The sequence below is a fragment of the Sylvia atricapilla genome, chromosome 1 (genome assembly GCF_009819655.1).
Source record: "Sylvia atricapilla isolate bSylAtr1 chromosome 1, bSylAtr1.pri, whole genome shotgun sequence".
Taxonomy (NCBI): Eukaryota; Metazoa; Chordata; class Aves; order Passeriformes; family Sylviidae; genus Sylvia; species Sylvia atricapilla.
Window position 1 is genome coordinate 71,840,810 of NC_089140.1, and position 19,671 is coordinate 71,860,480.

The 19,671-nt window shown below is 38.7% G+C and overlaps 1 long non-coding RNA gene across 1 annotated transcript in view; it reads right to left on the bottom strand.

The window, feature by feature from the left end:
- LOC136365611 (uncharacterized) overlaps positions 1–17,650 on the bottom strand; it is a 671,431-nt gene extending 653,781 nt beyond the window's left edge. Inside the window, exon 1 of the long non-coding RNA XR_010744378.1 lies at positions 17,091–17,650. This is a non-coding gene — a long non-coding RNA (uncharacterized lncRNA). The remainder of the gene's footprint in view (positions 1–17,090) is intronic.
- Positions 17,651–19,671: the final 2,021 nt, after the last annotated feature.

The window sequence follows — 19,671 nt, forward strand, 5'->3', positions numbered from 1 at the left end:
CCTGGCTCTAACACCTAAACAGAATAAGTATCCACATTGTCCAAAACAGCACTCAAAGTCTGCAGCTGACTCCTAAAAACAATTTCAAGAATTTTTCAACAGGCTTTTTGTGGCACTCCAATCTGGTGTGGTGTTGGCAGTTCTCAGTAGTGTGTCTAGAAGGCTGCAGTCCTGAGCTTTTAAGGATGTTAGTCACATCTCATTCTAAAGAGTTGGAAAGGACCTTCAGGTACCTGGCCAGCATTCTGAGGCAGCCACTGTACCAATTTCAAAGGCAGATTCTACTCCTTGCTTTATACCAAGCCAAGTACACGTAGGCATCTGATTTTAGGGAGCAGAGTTGAGATAAGATTAAGAGAAGTGACAATGTATGTCTTGGTATTGAATCTCTGTATTTGACTCATGGAGATCCTGATCATTGGAAACACTTGTCATCAGCTTTATTAATTCAAGTGTTCAGTGTTCCACACTCCAACAACTTCTTCAACACTATCAGGAGCATGTTAGATTTTTATGATTGTTGCCCATCAAGTAAGAAAGCAGCAGAATTCCTGGTCAACATACTGTACAATCAAGGGCTAATTTTATGCCATTTGTTAAACTGGAGCTCCACTGGAAAACAGACCTTGTTGCAGATATAGGTTAAAGAGATTTTTATATGTCTTGCATTTTCTGCTCTTTGTGCCATGTTTTGATGGCAGTGTTTCATTGGCCTTTATTCTGTTATTCTACGCCAAAATGTATTTTCAATGGTAATTTTTTCTCTTTTTAGTTTTGTTATTTTTGTACACTTCCTATTCCCTGAATATTAAAAGGTGTGTTTTGACTTTAATTACTAACTTCTTGTTGCTAATGATGAGAGAAACTTTCTGAATAATCCCCTGAGTTCTCATAAGTTAATGTAACTCTGGAAAGCTAAGAGATGGAGATGAACTTTGACCAAAAGAAACAAACAGAAAAAAATTAGCAGCCCTGAAACTGCTTAATTTATGTACTGGTTATGAGTTAAAAGCCATTATCATTAGCTTGATATTATTAATAACTAAGCAGTGACTATTCTAGGTCTTGGTTTTATAAAGAGTGAGGTTGAAGGATAAATAGCTTTAAACCCCAAAGGATGATTTTAACTGAATAGTCTAAGAGAAAAATTTGTATGATTCTGAGGCAAAATCCTCTATGAAATACATGGTTTGCAGTGTGTAAAACTCAAATTAAGAAGTACGATTCACTCAATAATAAAATAATTAAGTAAAATGCATACAGATTGTGCCCAGCTTTCACTGTTTTACCTTTGAATCTAACCAAACAAGATTGTAAGACTGTTAATTAGCTTTTGACATTGGAATATTTTTATGTAGTGATGGGTTTGAAGACCTGTAAGAGAGGGTATTCATGGATGTGTTTGGTTGCCTGAGATGAAAATTATTTGGGATTTTTGTGAACTCATTTAAAGTCAGATACTGCTTCAAGATTTTTCATTCTTCTTTGAGATGCTTTCAAGTTACAGTGGAGTTGTGGTAGTGTTACATGCTCTTACAGGAAAAAGAATAACAATTTCAGAAGGTGAAGAGTCTGACAACTCTTTTTAGTTTTGGATTCTGAAAAATCTTTTTCTCTTGAGCCCTCAAATAGGCGTTCTTCCTCTTTTGTGCCCCATTTTTCTTCATGGGCAGATTGCTTGCAAGTAGTTCTGTCTATCCCAAGTTTGGGTACAACTATTACCTATTTTCTCTCTTTCCCCTAGAAATATATTCTTAGGATATGTAAAGTTGCCTGGTTTTTCAACCAGCATTTGTAGAAAAACTCCTCATGATTGTTGTCCCCACTCCCTGCATTGTGTCCTCATCTGTTTTTGTCTCCCAGATGATAGGATAATTGCTCTGTTTGCTTTGCAATCTACCCTTAAACATAATGCAAAACACTTTTCAAACATGACCCCCATCAAGAAAGGATAGAGTAAATCTTTATTCTGTGAGACCATATGCCTTTTTGACAAAAGATACTGTTGGAATTGTTTATTTGAAAGACCCAGGGTTTTCAGAAATCCGTTGGAGGAGAAGAACCCAAATGCCCAACTCATTCCTCTTTTTTCAGTTTTTGTTCTCAGAGAAAAAGGGTTTAATATAACTGTCTGAGACAGCACAGTATCTTCTAAAGGATCAAGATCTCATAAAAGTGCAGTAACAGCTGTCAGAACACTGACTTTGCCACTCACTAGGATGTGTGCAGTCCAGTATATAATTAGCAACGTATTTGCCATCTGAGAAAGAGAGATGAATGAAACAGTTTGCCACAGTTTCAAAAGGGCTTCAACTCTGCTTATGATATTCTGCTTACAGTTTTGCACAAGCAGTCATTTTGGTTAGGATTTTCTCCTTACCAGGATTTGTGCCCGAGACTTGGGGCTATCAGAGTTGCCTTTTATTAATCTTTTTTTCATATGGTCTAGTTTGGGCTTCCCGAAAATAATATTAGCCTTGTGCATCCAAGAGCATTTTTGTCTTTCTGACCCTCAGGCTAATATGTTGTTCTTGAGAGACATGAGGGATGGCTCAACAACTCTTAACTCTGGTTGGAAGGTTGATTAACACCCAGGATTTACCCTGACTGAGGAGATAGGCTGAGGGTGCTCACAATGTTTTCAAAACCCAGTTTCTAATCTGTGAAACTCCTTGGTTAGAGGTGTTCTCATGGTAAAATTGCTTGGCAGGATGTCAGAGGAAAACAGTTGTTTTTAATATTCCTGCAACAGAAAGTAGCTTCCGAGGCACCTTCTGTATTATTTATTCCATTTATTACCTTGTGAAAATGTCCTTACAAATTTATCTTCATATGATCTGCCCAGCTCATTCCAGTCTAAAGAAGTTCTCCGGCTACAGGTTTTGATGGATGAGGGAGACAATGTGGATGAAGGAGTTTTTTGAGCCACAAAGTCCACAAACTCTTCCCATGTTGCAGTAATATTAAAGCTTGGGGCGTCATAGACACTATCTCTGGAAGGTATTTGCTTGTTTTCCACAAATTTCACCAGAACTTACTCTTCTTCATTAACTTTTTTCACAGAGTCAGATAAAAGAAAGGCCAACAGTCTGCAAAGAAGAGAGTGTGCTGCCCATAGATACAGAGACTAGTCCAGCAGGCTTCCTTAGGAAGTGGAAATTACAGTGATTTTTCCCTCTCTTTTTTATCACGTCAAACAAAAGGATTATCTAAAATATGTAATTTTTTTTTAAATTGGATTCTACTTTATTTGGTTTCTTCTTTTCTTTTGGGATAGATTTTCTCTTCTAGCTCTGCAGACACAGCAAGGCAAGAGTCCTGAAAGCTGGAACAAAAAGTTCAAGGGAGGCATTGGGGGCCAAATTCTCCCCTGAACTGAGCTATGCCAGGCTCCATCAAACTCAGTCATAGCAGCACAGGGAATAAAGCAGGCTAGAAGCTAGTTCATAGTATTATCTCCTACTAGCTCTTATCTTTGCTAAATCTTTATGGCACTGTAGGAAAGCTCATTTCATCCTCTTTTTAACTGGGACTCTGATGCAGCCATTTTTCAGTGGCACTTAGACACCTATGGGGGGTGTGAGGTCTGCAGAGCTATTTGGCTGTTGAAAAGGGATTGCTACAGGGTTAGAGCCTTGCCTCAGGGAGAGCGGTAGCCTTTCCTTAGTGCCAACACTGAACTAGAGTTGTCCAGGGATTTTTGGAAAGTGCCTTCTAGACTCTTGTGTTTTAAAAGATCTCTTGGTTTTTCTGGCTGTCACCTTCTTTGATTTCTGGGAAATTACCCATTTTATTTGCTGAATGGCAGGCCTCCCCGCTGTTTCTTTCCTCCTCAGCCAGAGACACTCCTGTGTGCCTTCCCTTGTCCATGGTTTGCTCTGAATATTTGTCATTTTTGTCTGCGTGTCTGATCCCTCTGGTTACGCCAAAGCTACCAAGACTTCTGGGGAAGTCACACACAGATGCATCAAAAGGCTCTTCAAGGAGAGCAAATCCATCGGTGCACACACAGCTGTAGCACCTGGAAAAGCATTCGTGCTGTCATTCTTCTGCATTGTCTCATTTTGCTTTGTCTGGCCATGTGACAAGGAATTGTGTTCTATCCCTTAACCTGGCCTGCTTCCCCTTCAATATTTTTTAGAAGCTTGACTGTGTTGGGAAAGGAAATCAGAAGATATGATGTTCCATCAGTGTAGCAGACATAAGGAACAGGAAATGTTAAAAACATATTATGTCACTGCACCTCTTGTTATCCATTATCTACTCTTAAGGTATGACAGATAATAAATTGTGGGGAGGTAGGGGGGGAAACAGAACTTAAATAGATTATATAGTCACCCATGTTAGAATATTGCCACATCACAGAAAGTATCTCAGATTAATATGGGATGTCCAGTTTTAGATACTGTACTGGCAAAGAGAGGTGGTCCAGTGTGAGAGATTCCAGAAACGGAAGGGCATGTTGTGTGATCAGGGTCAGAACCTGTGGGAGCAGTTCAATCAAAAGAAGGAAAGACTGGGATGGAAAGCACATGTTTATATGACACAAGACATGAAAAAAGACATTGATATGAAAAAGACATTGACATAAACAGGAAGGGAATAAACTGTTGCTGGTGTCCAATGTGTCAGAAATAAGACATTTGTTTTCAGCAAGGGACAATAAAATTACGTATCAGTCAAAGCTTGTAAATGGTCAGGATAGTTAAGCATGGGGAAAAAAATCTGTATAGAGGGGTCAAATCTTCACATCTTTAAGACAGACAAGACAAATCTTTGATAGTAAAGAAGTAGTTTCTAACTGATTTTGCTTGGAATAGGATGGTGGGGTAAAGAATGGCATTAAATATATTTCAGCCTGTTTTATATAATTTTCCTTGCTCATAGTGGAAAATGATGTTGAAACAGGCTGAATATATCCAGATAATTTTTTTTTTGTTTGTTTTAAGACCTGTGAAATGTTAGTTGTCCCCCCATTTCTCAATATGCGAATAATGGACTTTAATTTGCAGGTAAGACATATACAGTGTGTTATGTGGTGAAGTGTTTCAAAATAATACAATGAAAGATGAACGCTTTCCTGTACCAATAAGTTTCAGGCACTGCTTGTTGAATTGCTTACATTACATTCCAAATTTGAACTGCTGAGGTCTACAAAAATTCAGGTAATCCATACAGCCATGCAGAAAATCTCCAAGTTGAGTTCTCTATTAATAGCCAGAAAGGGTCAGTCCAATAACTTAATGATCTGGTTCATAATTTGAATTCATTGAAAGCTGTCTGTTAGCACCTCTGGGCACAGAGACCAAACATGGCCTTAACTTACAGAAGTATGAATTAGATCATGCTGTAATAGTTTTGAAACTCACTGTTGTCACACAAACAGTTCAGATTAGCAGAACAGCAGCGTTCATCTTGTGGTATCTCTAGGCTCCTTTTGGTGTAGTTTTCCATTTTTTTCAAAGGATGTTCTTCCCACTGTTTATAATTTTCAGCATTAAAAAAAAACTAGAGGACCCGCTTAACAATGTTGAAGTGAATACAATGACAATGAATCTCGTATGTATTATTGTACTTTCATGGCGACTTTTATTTTTATTCTATTATGGAAAGATGATTTCTGGTTATAATGGATAACACCTAGCCTTGACATTAAGCAGGTAGGCAATACCTAGTCTAGTATTCAAATTCAGTTCTCCAATCCTGTATTCAAGTACAAAGAAAATAGCTTGTCTCTTTCTCCTCATCATAGCATTTTGTTATTTATTTCTGGGTCCCTGGCTGCCATAGGGTTTCATATATTTGATATGTTGTGCCTGTGGCTACTTGAGTTAAATCTAATCTCCCTGCTTACCTCTACTAGTTTGTTGATTTAACTTATTTTTATCAAGACAATAATGCTTTATCTAGTTTGCGGTTTCTTTCTATTTTGTTGGAAAGTAGTTTGCAATGCCCCCTGTTCTTCTTAATTAATAGTCTGTCTTTTTTCCATTCACTTACAGAGGAAAGAAGTAAAAAAAAAAAAAAAATAGAAACAAAAAGTAGAGCCTACTCATAACCTTAGGAGTAATGGCTATTTCCTCTTTGAGAGAAAAAAAAGGACTAGAATTAAGGAAGAGGAAGTTTATAGACACTGAATGCATCCCAGTTTTTGAAAATCATGCTCTATTTTGCCCTTTTTGAGTTTTTTATTTACACCCTGCTTGAACTGGTAGAAGATGCCAACAAAGGGGAATAAATTACTGTTTTTAGAGCTACCACATCATCGTATTGTACTGTATGAAAAGCCAGAATAAGCTGGAGTCACAAATGGAAAAGGTTTACTTCAGTTAAAAGTAATAGAACAAATTAAAAACAACTCCCCCTTCTCAGCTGTTTGAGATAGTCAGGAAGAACAGCATATATGGCGTAAACAGCAATTTTAGTCCATGTAAGCATGTAATTTAATTTAATTATAATTTCTTTTTGTCTGCAAAACCCTCATGGCCTACACATTTTAACCAATGCTTTCACTAGGTTACCTGCAGTGATTTAATTTTATTGTAGAGCCTCTCTTTTTACAGATAATTAAGGATGGAAATAGTATGAGTTTGGAAGGTTGCATAGTACAGAATGAAATTAAAATATTTTGGTGTTTCTTAACTGTAGGAAAATTTCAGTCTTCCAAACTGAAATGGCTATACTTTGTTGTTTTTGTACACTACAACAACACAAAGACTCTGGCTTCAGAAGGCTGAAAAGGTGACTCATTTATTTTTGGAAAATATCTTCTTTTTTATATAATTTTACACAGACTAATTCGATTGGTGAGAAGAAGACAACCTTCTTCAATCACATAGGTCAGACCCAAGAGACATCAAGAAGAAGCCCCTCCTAGGGGAAATATGTAAACATTTTTGCCATTGCCAAAACATGTTTCTTGTTCACAGAAAATTCTCTGGGAAAGGAATTTCAGAAACCAAAACATGTCAGGCACAAACCAGGGCTACTCTTAGGAATTGAAAACTCTTCCTAATTTCTAAAATTTTCTTCAAGTCAGAAGTTCAGGACTCTGATTTGGATAAATACATTCTCTCCCTCCATTTTCATGGGTTAGTAAATGATGTCTTAAATTGCTGAGGAGCAATGTACTACAGTATTGTCACCCTTGTCACACAGTCAATTCCAAAGGATATGTCTTCTCTGTGTGCTTTGAAAAGAGAACGGGGGGAAAGCCAAAACCACAACAGGTATACTTCAACAGACTTCTATGAACATCAAGTCAAATCTCACTGCAAGTTGACATCACCTTAATGAAGAAATACAGCTTCATGTTACTGTCAATTGGTATTGTAACATGCTTGATGTCAGCTTCTTCATGGAACAGATGATTTCACTTGCCTTTCTTCCCATCATAGCATTTGCTATTTATTCCCTGCACACTGGCTTCTCTGGGCCTTTATCAACCTGATAGGCTGTTTCTGTGGCATATTAGGTTAAGCCTAACCTGTTGTATTTTAGCATACTTGCTGTCAGCCTCCTAGCACAATGGCAGACTTCCCTTGTAAGAGTTTTTCTGTGCATGCACGCACAGCCATGCACAAGTGAATTATACAGCACAGGGTATGCACAGCGCACCTGTCAAATGCACAAACACAGAGTGGATACAGCTACCTGAAAGAGATAGTGTCAATCAGATCTATGAGAAGGGGGGAGCATTGTAGTAGATGGCATATCTGCTGAAAGCAGGCAATTTTAATTATCTAAGATAGTTTGAAGCTATGAATAATTTATTACCCATAGAAGTCTTTTTTAAAGCTTCTAATCGTGGTGATCCTCTGATATTCAGATCACAGTCCCTGATGCTTCCCTATTTGAACTGCTACTCTGGAGGCACTGGCTGGAAACTATATGTTTCTCTCTAGCTAGTCAGCATAGATTGAGTTGTTTTGACAGCGCAGCATGAGACTGTAATAGTCCGGCTAAAGAGCTGAAAAATACAACACACAGCAGAAAATAAAACATTTCCTTGGACAGTGATAACCACCCTGAACAACACAACACACTCCAGAATAAATGAGGGAAGGTTTGGGGGTTGGGTTTGGATGATTCAGGCAGTCTATACAGTACAGCTGTGAACACAGCAGTGTTATCCTATAGGCTGATAACAATTAAGATGAAAAATACCCTTACAGTATACTAGTTTGGAGTTCAGTCACACCATTGCTCTGTTTGAACTCCTTTGAAGCCTGCAGTTTGTGTGCTTCCTGCAGATTTGATAGAATTTAGCAGCTAATTTCCCCCCCTCCAAAAGCCTGTTTCTCTCTAGGCTGTCCATGCTGAGTGGGACAGGACTGCAGCGTTGGCACGGCTTTAAAGCAGAGACAACTGCTCTCACACAGACTTAATCCACTTCATTTTCCCCCCTCTTTTACAAATTCCTAAGCAGCAGAGAAGCTGGTGAGAATAAATAAGAATGAGGAGCAGGTTCTTGGAGGAAGAGGTGGGAAGTGATAGACAAGGAAACATTCAAGAGGTAAGAGATGTGTGTGGTGTGTGGAGCACGTGTGTGCCATGAGGGTGACAGGGAAAGTGGGAATAAAGAGTAGCTGAGGAAGCAGAGAAGAGGTTGATATCATTGCAGTGGTTAAAAATATGGCAGGTCACCCTAGAGCAGCTGACATGTCTTTTATGCTCAAGTCTTAAGTTCACGATGAAGGACCAAGGGCTGCATTAAGCAGTGCCCTCGAACGAAAGCCTAAAACTGGTGAATACCTTGGTGTCTTAGTGAATCATGTCTGGAGGTAAACCATGTCCCAAGTCCGCCTGTAAGCCTCTGCTAAATTTTGTGCATATATCAGAGCAGGATTTTCCATCTATATGTGTCCATTTGAGCTGATGGATCTGGAAGTCTGCGAGAAGATATTCAGACCTGGCATTTGAGAGCTTAGAGGAAACCAGCATGGTGTAGAGGGAGAATGAGGATAATAAAAAAATCTTTCAGATTCACAGTTCTTGAAGCACTGAAACAGGCTGCTCAGAGAAAAGGTTGAATCACCATCCCTGGATTTATTTAAAACAGGTTTGCATTTGGCACTTAGGGACATGATTTAGTGGTGGAATTGGTAGTGATGAGTTAATAGTTGACCTTTAATAGAGGTATTTTCCAACCTAAATTATTCTCTGCTCCATGTTCTTAGCCAAGCCACCAAGAGACTCAAGTAGTGGGAAATGTCTTACATCAACTGAGCAGACCAAAAGCAAGCAAGGGACAAAGTTAGCCCACACAAGGCAGAGGATGATAACCTATGGAGTATGGAGCTTAGGAGTAAATTCTAAATGAAACCTGTCTTATGTCATGCAACACACTATATTACTACTTTCCTTGTTAGATATATTCTGCTCCCTGTTAACTGTATTGCTTTATTGCCTAATATTTATTGTAAAATGTGCAGGATTAGCAAAGTGATAGACAAATTTGCAGTAGGAGTTCTAATTGCTGAATTGTTTTGGTTTTGCATGCTGTATTTCTATAAAGCAGCAATGCAGTGTGGTGGAATTGAGCAGGGAACATGTATGCAATAAAGACATGGAGGAATGTGCGTAAGTAAACCCCCCTGCCTGCACAACCCTGGTGAGCTTTTTGCGGAATTTCCAGTCTATAATCCAACTTCAGTGCCAGCCTTGCCACCAAATTATTTTAGAATGAGTTGTAGAGAAAAGCCTCTTGAGGCAGTGAAACAGCAGGTGGCCTGCTTAGTTTGTTGTGGTGGCACCTTATGAATAACTCAATTGTTCTCCATATGCTTCCATTCACTCTTGCTTACAGCAATGCTACCTTAAACAGTGAGCACTTCAGCATCTGATAGCAAAGGTTTTATTCACATAAAAAAATGACATACTGGAAGGGAAACATGTTTCACTGCAGACATTTCTTTGTCATCCAAACCTACTTTCAGTGCCAAAAGCTGATGCAAAACTCACGTACTGGAGCAGTCAAAAATGAAAATTACATGAGTTGTTTTGCAGTGATATATTAAACTAAGCTCTAACATCACAGTTGTCGGGTAGGAAAAATTGAAATTCACCTATACAAAACATTTTGCTCCAGTTAGTGATTTCTGAAGTTTTTTGACACTTGTCTTTCAGCCTTGGAGAGCAAGCCTGGAAATTTATTAGTGGTAGATGCCTGAGTTGTATCCATGTCCACCCACGTGCAGCAGACTGTCAGTTGGATTTTAGGAGAGCAGGATCTGGTGCTACCTGTGCACTAGAGAGCAATCTAGGTTTCAAAGCTAATGCTGATAGAAACACACAGGTTCCCATGTCATGGTGATGCTAATGGGGTTCTGGGTTCAATGTCTAGCACCATCTAGTGCAGTAGCAGCCTGTCTTGAGTGATATGCATCCCTTTCAGCAGATGCTCCCTTCAGTGCAGTGCCACACTTCTTCCAGTCAGAACTAATAAGACCATCACCCACTTGCATAATGTAGTCCTGGTGTACTGAGGAGGCTGTGTATCAAGGAAGCAGAGTAAATGGAAAGATCAAACAAAGAAAGCTGTACATCTTGCTCTGAGAGGCAAGCACCCAACAACAGCATGTAATGCTAAGTCTAACTTTAAATCACCACCTGACTATGGAACAGGCTCATCATTAAAACTTTGTCATGCACAAAAAGGAGAGGGGTGAATTTATATTTACGAGTATTGAGCCACTTAGATAATCAACTTAGGTGGTCAGTTATCTTACTTTCCCCTATTTAGATGAGAAAGAAATTTTCCTAAGAGCTGTAGTTGAAATTTCTGTCTGAAATAATTATGTGGAGGGGCCTTTCACTTTCACTGCTGTTAAAGTTGCCTGAATAATTTCCGCTCACCTGGGAGGATACCTCCAGACCCCAGTGTGCAGAAGTGACTGCAAACAGCATGGTAGCCAGAGAGTCTCAAGTGACAGGCATGAGGAGTAACTGCATATCAGGAGGTAAAGACATAGCATAGCATGGTGGAATTGGAATAATTATTTTTTTAATTCATAGCATTGTGCACATGTGGTTATCCTTAACCCTTGGATAGTAGTTCATGACCAAAAAACCTAAATATGTGTGCTCACTACTTTTGTAGATACTTTTGTTTCTATAACTTGAATGCTTCTGATATCAGAGATGATTCTGGGCTGTCAGTCCATGGTAGAGGAAGATGCCCATTGTTTACAAAGAACAGAACATTGAGTCTTGGAAACAGATCCTGTTAAATGTGTGATCATGTTCCTGATGTTTCCCTGCTAGCTGGTTTATCCATGAATCTTGTCTAACATCTGATTTGCCTATCAAATTTTTCTTCTCACCAGCGTAACATTAACAGGGTGATATATAAAAATTGGGTACAATGTATATAAAAATGAATGGGTCTCAGTCAAGTCCAGTAATTAAATTTCATGAATAATTCATTTTGAATTACTGCATTTCTAGGCTTTTAATTTTCTCCTATAACTTGTTATTGAGAAACCCTCTTCAGTGGAGTCTCCTTTAGTGAATGAAGTCACAGGATTACTGCATTGCTGTCCCTCATGTGCTACCCTGCTCCTTCAAATTAATTCCAGATACAATTCAAACACCAAATTAAGTACAAAAATGTGGGTTTAGGATTCACAGTCATTACTAGCTCATTTTAATGATCTGTTTATCCTTTAAAATAATCTTCTTATCTTTTGTTTGTTTAGCTATGAAATGGCTGAGTGATGCACTGAGACGAGACTGTCCAGTTATTGCTACATATTGCATCTGTCTAACTTGTTGATGGATATGAAAGATGACAGTTTTTAAAGGAAATGCAATATATATATATTAAATGAGGTTTATATTTTAACTTTAGCACGTACTTTGGTTTCATGGCATTTTCTGTATGACTTTTTTTTTGTTTCATTTAAAATACTGATTTTGGACTACAGTTCAGCTGTGATTCATGAAAAAAAATCTATTTTCAGAAGCAAATGTTTTCTAACACTAGTGGAATGTGCTACAGACTATATAATAACATGATGAGAAAAATCATGAGTATATATTTAATTGTTCATTTGAGGTTACTAGGTAGGCATGCTTTTTTTTTAAATATATATATATTTTTTTTAATGCTCTGATATATTTTTCTTGTAGTATCTCCAAACTTTTTCCAAGGCAGCCTATTGTAATGCTACTGTAATGAGTTGAGCCTCAGGATTATTGTACCCGGTTCTCTGGGGAGACATCTTTCTAGTTTGAATACGTACAAGATTCACTCAGAAAACTGAGCTAGGTATGGAAATGTCTTTAGGAGATCTTTCTATACCTCTTAACTCTGTCTTTCTACCCCTTCATCTCCACTCTTTGATATTCTTTATATAATAAATACTACTAAAATACTGAACAATCACAAACAGTATTACAAAGAGTAGCAAACAAAGGACAGAATATTAGCAGTAACAAGTCAATTCACTCCAAATAACTTGGTGTTTGGCTCTTGGATTCAGAAAAGGTGTTTCAAAGACAACTATTCTTTCCTGATGTAGTTGTCTTTTGCATGGCCTGTGTACACAAGCTGCAGTAATTTCACTTATTCTCAGTGATGAGGGACAGTTATGAGGAGTAAGAAATATTACTACTGCTTCCCATCGGACTGTGTAATGAAAGGCACTTTAAAATCTGTCTCAGACATCTTTTCAGCAGCCTTGGAAATACCAGTAGCAGTTGTGCCAAACTGCAATGAGTGTTCAGACCTGTCTCAGCAGTTTTATTTCTTATTCACTTTAGCTACCTGAGGTTAATTTATGTGCTGCTTTTACACATGATTCAGTAGACAAAATTCAGTTGTGTCAATGCAAGGAGCTTGTTTGCTTTTGTTTTTTTAGTTGCCATATAGGCTGAATGAGCAGGTAATAGGAGTGTACAGTAATGGAGCATATACATGACTGGGTCTGCACGTCAAAGAGGAGAAATTTTTCAGTCCCAATTCTGGAGACACATCAACAACATGTCTACATTATCTATGTCACCTTGATTCCTCACAACAATGAATCACAGCTTCAGTCATTTATCGTGGTTAACTGCAAAGGAGAAATCTTAAAAAAAATATAAAACACACTAACAGTTTCATAAACAGAGAATAACTTTAGAGGTTAGGTATTTTGACTTTAACAGTAAAGTCAAAAGTATTTGGGCAGAGGGGATGGGGGGCTGAGGGGATGTGAGAAGAAAGATATCTCAAAATTACCAGTTCCTTTAACAACTGTTCTTCCTATTTTTTTTGCCAAAGCACTTTCCCATGAGAGTATGTTACTTCATATTACTGGAGGTATTTTGAAGTCCCAGTGAAGTAGGAAACAATAATGTTGAGATCTTTCCAGACATCACTCTGTCCTTTTTGTCATGCTGCCACAACCTTGCACCTTTTTCAAGAGAAATCAGAGCAACAGCAGCCACTGATTGCCTGAGCCTATTTGTCCCCATATAAAGCTCATCTTGTTCTGAGCTTGACTCAAATCCAAAGAGGTGCCTTCTTTTATCTCCTTTCTTGCCTTAACCTCAGATTCAGTTAAGGTGGATACAAGTTCAGTATTAGTTTTCCCATCACTTCTTCAGTCAGCTAAAAAACCCAGCTTTGTCATTTCTGTGAGCTGGGATCATTGTTCAGAGGCTCATTGTCTCTCTGCCCCTCAGCGCTCGACTAATGAGCTGTGTACCTTTATGTTTGCATATAATTTTGCAGAGGTTGATTGTCTATATGCACTTAGCCTGGCAAGCATCTTCCATTCTAGCACACTATTTTACATCTGCCTTTAGCTTTGTCATGGAAAATTAGACAGTGAAAGCACTGAAGCACAAGCTTAAATCTGTCTCTATGGAGGAGAGCACTCAGACATGTGCTTAAATGTAAATATGTGCTTAGATCCTATCATTAAGTCAAAGAGACTCAAGTGCATGCTTCAAGTTAGGCATATGCTTACCGTCTTTTTGAATGGTGATGCTTTCCTGAATTAGCACCTTAACTTGGCCAGGAAATTGCCACAATTCCTACAAAGGAAAGGAAATATTTCTGCAAAGTCCAAAGGCATGCTGTCAGAAGTTTTTGAATAATAGGTCATTTAAAAATATGCTGATTTTAAATTTGAATTTCTGTCCTAGCTTTTCTGTTCATCTGTCTAGCATAAAAGTGATTTGTTAACACTCAAACTTACAAGACTGGTCATTTACAAGGCTACAGTTAACACCTTGAAATGTTTTAATAAAGGATAAGTAGGCTTCTGGAAAAGCTCTAAAATTACATGTTTGATACCAATTGCTGACTCTTAAAGATCATGTATGAGCTCACTGTGGAGAAACAGTTTGTCTGACCAATGGCTGTCAGGAATTGATCACATATTAAACTGGTGCTGCTTGTTGATGGAGTCATATAGGACTGGGCTAGACAGACCTCTTAGCAGGTCTGATACATCATATTCTCAGTTCCCAGTCAGTTACAACTCCTTCAAAATAAATTAATTATCTATATTTGGAGGAAATAGATGGTGATGAGGTTAGGATCATATTTGTACAGATATCTGGGAACATACCCGATTCATATGGCTTTATGCTGTTCATGTTGTTTAATTGTTCCTACTAACTTGTAGCTATGTCAAAAGAGATTTTTTTCTTTGTAAGTTTGATGAAAATCAAAATCAAGTGCTGTAAGTGTGAATATGCTGGCTTATTTTAATGATTTGTATTAGAGGTTTTAGAAGGATGCTTTTAGAGTTAAATGCAAAAGAAAGCTTACATTGAATTTAGCAGACCAGAGCAAGGTGAGCATGATGCATGTTTTGGGTTTGAGACATCTCTGCAAGAACTCAACGGCATATGTAGCTTTCATTGCTATGTCTTCTCTAGTGAATTTAATGATTCTGGGAAGTTCTGGACTAGTGAGCCCAACTGTAACAGAAAGCTTTTCTTCCACATAAATGCCTTGGAATCAGATAGTTACATTTTATAGCTTTATAAAAAAGGTCCTTGCCTGCTTTTGACTCACAAACTGCAACTGGGGTGTCGTTTAGGAAGATGTTGGTTAACAGAGGTCAAATGTGTTCCAGGCATTGCTCTAACAGTGCTTCAGCATGGACAGCTGTGCTTCAGTAACTGGGAGTACTGTCTAGCAGAGGTTTTCTTACTGGCATGTTTGTAGCCAATTTTGCAGTCACAGCAGGGCAAGAGATAGTCCTCACACTTTTCTAGATTAAATTGGGTAGATGCTAGACCCTTGGAATGAAAACATGAAGACAAAATTTATTTAAACTCCTATAGACTCCGTAATGCTCAGGGCTTTTCCTTTGTGGAGTAAGGGAAGTCAATGCAGTAGGTAAAATGTTCCTGTTCCAAAGCATCATTTTATACCTTTGCTAAGGAGAAATAATGAAAAAGCTCTGAGCGTTCAAGACTGGGATCATCTGTAGGTTGTTCAAGCATGGCAGATTTTCTGCAATCTACTTCTTGGTCTGGCAGCTGAAAAACAAGGACAAGAGAAGGTGAATTACATAGTCAGTGGGCCTTTTTTTTTTTTTTTTTTTTTTTTTAAGGTTGCCTAGTGTCTCACCTGGCTCTCTTTGCAATCCTCTAGGCTCAGACTGCAGTGATTGACTTTCAGTACTCTCAGCCCCAAATGACTGGGCTTCAAAGATCTTGTCTCATCTTTTCTTGATTCTCTTCCCTCTGTATACACAGCCTTTTTCCTATGTCTGTGTCTCCAAGAGGGAAACAAGGAAGCTTCCCATTCCACTGAAGGTATTCAGCCCTGAGGAGTGTTCATCCCTGATGCTGGAGGAACCACAGAAAGACAGAGCTTAGGGTGGAATAATATAGTAATGCAATTGCAAAACTGAGCATTAGAATTTTCTCCTGAACTCTCTCAGGAAATCATGGATGCTGCTCTTTGCCATTTTGCTGGGGTCACCTGTGTCGCCTGTCCGGCCAGCCCTGGCACCACAGCAACACAGTGGTTCTTGGCTTGCCAGGAGTGCAGCGTGGCTATGGCAGGAGAAATGAAAGGAGGGACTCTCCAGTGCTGTATCCAATCGAGTTTATTGGAGGCTCCGGACGTGGAGTCCTCACCTCGGGACACCAGCCTCAGAGAGACCAAGAGCCCCTCTGTGCTGTGACTTTTAACAGGGGGTGTGACACAGGGGAGGGTTCAGTCAGGGACCAATGGGGTACAGTAAGGGTGTGGCTCTTAACATAATAGACATGTGCAACAACCATACAAACACAATAGGAGGGGAAAGTTGGATCCTGCCCAATCACTCGACGCCTTCCCTGGAACTTTCTGGACACAGGGAGAGGCCCCAGAGTGACAGACAGGACCAGAAGGTTATATAACCAATGACTGACATAAAACCAAACATGGGGTAAACCATACAGGGGGAAACACAGGGGGTTACAGAACAAACCATTATGTAAAATCTTATTGAACAAATCATACAGAAACATGAGCAAAATACACCACCACATCATTTCAGAGATTTTATGTGAGATCAAGCTGATTAATGTGTGAGAGGTGTTTAGACAAAACTGGTGGGTGGCAATGTGAAGTCAGTGCCTCTGTCAGTAGTAACTTGTGAACCGTAGAGTTTCTCATAGAGTGTTTTCTTGGTCTAGCGTTATGTTGGATTTTTTTTTCTTTCAGAGAGATACCATCAGCAGGAGGCTCAGAAATGTCAACTGTAATTAAAAATGTAATTTTCAAAGGCGTTTTGCAGTTTATTCACTTGGTAAATGGTTTCCTACCCTCTGAACTTCCATCCTGCTGAGCTGAGCTGAAGAGTTAGACATTTCCTTAAAATCCTTATATTCTCTCATAAGTGTAACGAGGCACTTGTCAGCTGCACAAGCTGGCAATGAAGAGTTCATCGAATGGTGTAGAGCTCAAAAGCATAAAAAAGGAGTTTGCTTGTTCACCAGAGTTTTCATCCCTGTCGAATTGCTTACTGAAAATTCCATTCTGCTCTATTTTAATATTTTAGTCCTTTGTTCTTCTCTCACTGTTTTTTTATTTAAGGCATGACTTACGTGTTTCATTATCTAAATGTAAATACAATACTATTGACCTTTACCACCATTGAAATCTGTCTTTTTTTTTTTTTTTTTTTTTTTTTTTTTTTTTTTTTTTTTTTTTTTTTTTTTTTTTTTTTTTTCCTGGTCTTTGATATGCTGGATCTGTTGGATAGTTGACTGTAGTTTAGATGGTTTCCTTTGTCTGGTATCTGAGGACCAATCAAGCTAAAATAATTTTTCCTCATGACATCTCTATGTGGAAAGGAAGTGTTCCTATTAAATATTCATTAAACAAGAGAATAGTTGATTCCAGAGCCCAGTGATTAGGACAGTCACCAGATTCCTGGCATACTCAAGTCACTCTTCTGTCATTACTCAAGCAAAGTAATTGAGCAGTTAGGGGAACTGTTTTACTCAAAGAGAATAGCTTGTTTTGAGCTCTGCTGTGAGATGTGGAAAGTCTCAGGTCCAGTTTCTAACTGACATCAGGGCTTAAACTTTTTCTAGGACCTCTTGTTTAGGTCTAAATCCCTGCCTAATTTCTCTGTACTCCCAGGTACTTACTTGTAGGTTCAGTAAAGCTCTGCTTCTTGTTGCTGATCTATCCTGGCTCTGTTGCCCAGACTAACAGATGAGACATTTTAAAATGTTCTTCTGACCATTGTGAAAATTCCTTTATGAAAGCTGAGCCAAAAACCTGAGCAGTTTATCAGTTTGTTGGGAGGCATCAGTGGTTAGGTGGATGTGGCAAATCAGACTTGCAGCAATGCAGAGGTTTATGAGATTAGCTGAGCAAAGGTTTTGACATCTGCCAGAAATTTACATGATCGATGAAGGAGCCTGCTACCTTGGAAGAGTAAGGTAGTTCTATCAGGCTAAATCTCTTACTCATCCTGGAGATTTATCTCATGGATGAATTGTACAGAGAAAGGGAGGTGAATACTGGGGGAAGAAAGACATAAATACAGTGCATTGTAATTTGTAGTAGCTGTTAAATACAGTGAGTGTAGTGCATTAACTGAATTAACAAGTAAAAGAAGAGGAAGGTGAGGAGAGAGAGACTGTAATTAGCAGGAGCTACTGGCAATTACCATTAAGATTATTTGTTTATTGTGTCTCTTTTCTGTAACTGTTATTTATCTTTTTCTTTCTAGACTTTACACTCTAGAGCAAGGATTTTCTTCCTATGCTCAGATAATATGCCACCGTGATGTAAATGAACTTTTGTAAAACACATGCCATACAACTCTCCCCTGTCCTTAGCTTTCAGTGTTAAACATTAACTAATACTCAAACCTTGGACATATATTTGAGCATTCTCTTTGTAGAACTGTTACCAAAAATGCATCAGGGCATTCTTACATCTAGTGGAAATCTTGGTGCTTCTTATGTGGGCAGTTCAGACTTTATGTGGGAAGACAACCATAAGATTTTGATACTGCAGTGTGCTGCAGATGTTTAGAGTTTTGTACCTGAAGTCATTGGCGCTGCCAATGGCACTGCATGCTGGAGTGTCCATTGAAACGCAGCATCACTGGAGCCTAAAAGGTAATTCCAAGACAAGAAATTTAGTATCCTGGTTTTTTTCGTATGTGCTGGATTATCCTTTGAAAGGTTGCAGTGCTTGAGGTTGACATCAACCACAGATTTTGCGAAGTGATTCAGGTCTGCTCTGTAGCTGTCAATCACTGTGGAGATACCCCTGGGGGGGAGAGGTGTAACCCATCTGTCAGCCAGCAGCCTAAGTTCATCAACGTACTGTGTTAGTCCACTAATAATAAATACTGGCTACCATATTGTCTGCTACCTCAACAGGTTTGTAGCAAGCAGCAAGTCAAACAATTTTACTTGCTCTTTTTGTTTCCTGATAGTCTTCCTTCTATTCTCCAGAGCAGTTTTGCTGAGAATGCATGGTTGAGTATTGCACTTAGGAGCAAACAATATATCAGCCCTGTTTCATGCCACTGGGTGTTCTAGGTATTCCATTTCCACTTGCAGCAGCAATAAGCTATCTTCAAGAAAACATTGGCAGACCATTTTGTCTTGGAAAATAGCTTTCTTTCAAGTTAATGTATCTTATTATGTTTATTTCCCCAAAGATTAGAAAAGAAAATAGTGAGGGGAAGGAGGAGGGGGAATTAAGGGGGAGGGAGAAGAAGGGAGAGAGAATGTCTTCTAAATACTGCATTGTTTTCTTTTAACTACAACATTCTAACTTTTCTTTTTAAAACTGTTTCTGATTCTAAATGAGAATATAGAATGGGTGAAAAAATTCTGTCAGAATTTTCTTTGTGACAGGAGTCTGCAACTTTTGGATCTTTTTTTCTTGTCTAGATGAATCTAACTTTTAAAATCTTGAAATCCTCTCCAATTTTAATTTGAATTCTTCATGTGCTTCCCATCAGCAATAAATAATTGTCTAAACCTACAGAAGGGACAAAAACAATTGTAGTACTTATTAATTTCATCTCAGACACTTCTGACACTCCCCAATTTCCTATGGCTGACCTCTCCCACCCCTTCATCTAAAATCTTTCTCCCTCCTCTGCCCAACTCCTTTACCTGCTGCCTGTAGTTCTGCTTCACAAACTCTTCTTGTAAATTGCTGAGACTATGGCAACAAAGCTGAAAAAAAAAAGG